We start from the raw sequence: 4204 nt of genomic DNA on the forward strand, positions 1-4204 counted from the left end.
GGCTGCTGTTCGTTCAAAACAAGCTGAACAAGGGGAGGTCAAGGCAGCAGCGGTGGCAGCAGAGTTGGCCGGAGGGGAGCAGCTCAGGCAGGAGCTCCATAGCACGAGGAGGAGGCCGACGAAGATGCAACAGACGATGGGAGCAAGCGTCGAACTTGCTGAAACCGGTCGCGGGAGGTCGCCGGGGTCCCGTTCCTGCCAGTTCAAAGCGGAGGCAGGCCGACGGACTTCGGGCTCGGGCAGCAGCAAGGAGGCGATGGTGGTGGTCAGCGGCAGGAAGCGGTCACCAGTCTTGTGGTGACAACGACGATGAACAGAGGCGCGCGGAGAAGCAGCCGTCCGGCGATGGAGCAGAGGCGTCCATGGCCAGCGACCCAAGGCGTCGAAGATGGCCGGATCCGGGCCAGCTCGGGTTGGGGAGGCGAGGTAGCAGGCTGGTGGCGGGGCTTGGCGCAGGGGAGGTCGAGGTCGCCGGCAGCAGAGGCTACGACGCGGCCGGGCTTCGGCCGTCAACAGCTCTGGTGGCTGGGACGGTCGATGGAGGAGGCGAACGGCGGGTCAGGGACGAGGCCGGACGTGAGGACAAGGCGGAGGAGGAGCTGCAGAGGAGCGGCTGGAGATGGTGGTGGCGGCGCCATGGCTGCGAAGCTCGAGCAAGGGCGACGGGGAGGCGCGGGTCCACGAGGACAAGGTGTAGGTGCGGGATGAGGGAGCGAGCGAGAGGAGGGAGGAGCGTGGGGATCTCCTCTCCCTGGTGCGATGCGTGTGCGTGTGGCGGCGGCACGGGAACGAGAGGGGGAGATCGATGGAGAGGGTCGGGGCCTAGGGTTTTAGGAAGGGTTTAGGTGGGCTGTGGGAACGGGTCGGTCTGGTTGGTTAGGCCCAAGAGGCATGGCTGGGCTCTCTCTCCCTCATATTCTTTAGCAGAAAAGAATTAGAGAGAAGAAAAGAAAGAGAGGGTTAGGGAAAGAATTTGAGAACGAGGACAATTTTCCTGGACTCATAAAAATGAACTTGATCCCAAAAAAATAGAAAGTGAGCATGGGCGTGAAGTTGAATTCAAACTCATTTGAATTTAATTCAAATGAGTGTAGGAAGGAAGTGGGTATTTGGTAGACCCAGAATGTTGAGAATTTTGGAAGAGCCTCGATAAATGAGATAAGAATTGTTGGCAAGGTTTGAGGCAAGGAATTGAGGTAGAAAATGCATGGAACTTAAACTGTAAGTGTGTTATGGTTTATTCCTAAAGAATGGAATATTTATCATAGCTCCCTAATAATATTGGGAGGGTAATTGTTATAAAGAGAATTCACCATGTGCGTTCCCTCGATTTAAATGGATCAAGGATCCATGCAATTTATGTAAGTGAGTTTTAGTTGGTTTGTGAAATTGATGGCATGATGACATGATGCAATGCAAATGATGCTATGAAGAATACAACGAACAAAGCAAATCACACGATGAATCTCGGGAATACATGGAAGGCACTTGGAGCGTCGGTCTTGGGGCGTCACAACACTCCACCACTACAAAAGGATCAAGTCCCGAGATCTAGGATGGCACCGGAGAGAAACGGTAGAGGAAGAGAGGAGGTAAAACTAAGTTTCTTCTTCGACAAAAGAGTGAAACCAAAGAACCTTGAGAGGTTGAAAACTTGAAAGAAAGAACACAACGGAGTTGAACACAATTGAGAGCACTGCGGTAGAAAATAGAAACAAGGAACACCATGTGAACCTTGGAGGTTGCAAAGCTATGAATGACGAGTACAATGGACTAGAAGTAACTGAAACCACTCTGGTAGAAACGAGATAAACAAGGAACAAGGAATATCAAATTCGGACAGCACTCCGATTGAAAAGAGATGCAAGACTTGATAAGATAAAAGAACTTGAAGAGATGACACAACACTCCGGTTAAATGGATAAGCACGAAAAGAACACGATCCTCACAATTCAAGATGATGGGTGAAAAGAGCAACATCACAATGCCTCCGGAAGAAAGAATGGAAGATAGATCATTGGAATAACAGAATGGAGAAGAAAATGCCAACTTCTGCCACAAATGAACTTGGAAAGCACCCTTCCAAGAAGGTTATAACGGAGTTATTGGAAAACCAACAACGAAACGAATGAGCTTGTAATGGGCTTATGGAAAACTTCTCAAAATTGAGGCAAAGTTCTGCCACTACGGAAACAATTGCTTGCTTGAGATCAACGAAGAGATGAAAACTTCTTTCATCGAGAGGATAGGAGCAAACTTGGATCGTTGATAGGCACCACAATTAGCAACATTCCTTAGGGAAGGTTTTAAGTGAAATCTGACACAAGATAACTCCAACGAAGACATTAATGGATTTAGAATACCTCATTCTTGACAACATTTGAATCACGAAACATGAATGAAAATTGTCAAGAATGATATAACACCACCTCAAAAGATAAGGTAGAAAGAATAGCACTTCGACATGCAAGATGAAGAATACTTGAACTCCTCAAGACAAAACATGTGTTGAACACCGATCATAACTTTGAGAGAAATCTTGAAAAACAACTGAAGAATGAAAAGAATCCTTGACGAATCACCATGTTGAGCCTTCGTGAGAACTTCGGTAAAAAGAGAATGATAGAAAGAAGGAGAAGTGAAAAACACAAGGTGAATCCTTGCAATGATTTAGAAGGAGCTTCGCGATGAGATAATGCCGAAAACTTGGAACTCCGGAAAAAGAAAAGATGAAGCGTCTCGAACCGAGAAATGTGACATGATGAACAACTCTGGAAAGAAGAAATTAGATCACTTGGATGAAACAATAATAAGAATTACGTTATGAGTATCCTTCACCAATATAAATTGATGACAAGCAACGGATTTGGCATACTACTTATTCTCGTAGAAAGGATTAAGGTAGATATAGCACAAACTTTGGAAGGTCTTCAACAAACCACCGGTAGGATTTGAACAACGAATGAGTTGATACGATGACGAAGGAAGAGAAATCTTGAACAAACCACCGTAAGAATTGAAAATGAAAGTAGCAAAGGCACAATTCACCGGGAAGAATTGGAAAATGAAAGAAGATACTTGAGGGTATTTAGATACATGAGAACGAAGAGATCGTGAACTGATTAGAGGATATTTGAACGATGCACCGGAAGAATTCGAGAACGAGAGCTGAAAGCTGAGAATGAATAATTCTGAGATGATGGGCTACGGAGAATCAAACTGAAAAGACTCCTGCATTGCTCCGGATGGGTGAAAAGAATTCTCACAATCGCAAACAATTATGAGAGGATGGCATGAAGCTAGAACCATGAATCTTGAGAGAACGGATAAGATTTGGAGGAAAAACTCTTCTTCGGTCTTCAAATGTTGAGAATGATGACAAGAAACACCACCATAAATTGTTGAGATACTCCGGGATGAAAATTAGAAAGGTTGAACCAATGATGAAAAGAATGTGAAAAATCTTGGAGAAGGCATTTGACTGATGTTAAATCACTCTCACGTCAAACTTGGAAAAAACTGAGAGTAACTCCGGGAAGATTAGAAGAGTCAGGTAAGATCCTGGGAAAAGACCTGTGGGTTAGGGCCCACTCAAAAGATACACCGTTGGAAAGATTGCTTGACAGAGAGATTACACCGGTTGAATTAAATGGCTTGAATGAGATAACAACCTCAAAATCCCTTGAACGGATTGAGAATGGAAAGCACGAATCTTCTGAGATATGTTTAACACTCCGGAACAAATGAATAGCGAGAGCTGAATGATTACGAGCTGCATCGGCATGAGAAAGCATTTGAAACAAGGAAATGAATATGATCAACACCGCAAGCTTGAATTGAAACCACCAGAGAAGAAAGAGAACGAATAATGATGAAGTTAAGGCTCCGTTAGTATCTTCCTGAGAATCACCGGATAAGAACATTTATGGAAAAGAATGGAGAGACTTCCTATCTATAAGATGGGTACTTGATTAAGAAATCTGAGTCCTTGAAGAAAAAGGGTGGGAGGGCGGGAGAACAAAGGCAACTTGGGACGGATGAAACAAACAACATTGGGAAAACTGAGAGGTGATCTTGCGAATGTTGAAATGATCGGATCCACTAGAAGAGAAGCACGCCAGTTGGAAAAGAGTTGACATGACAACCTCAGAGATGAAGAAGGATTAGCACTCCCATAGAAATATGAGAACACCGTTTAGGGAAG

This window comes from Triticum aestivum, chromosome 3D (genome assembly GCF_018294505.1).
Source record: "Triticum aestivum cultivar Chinese Spring chromosome 3D, IWGSC CS RefSeq v2.1, whole genome shotgun sequence".
NCBI lineage: Eukaryota > Viridiplantae > Streptophyta > Magnoliopsida > Poales > Poaceae > Triticum > Triticum aestivum.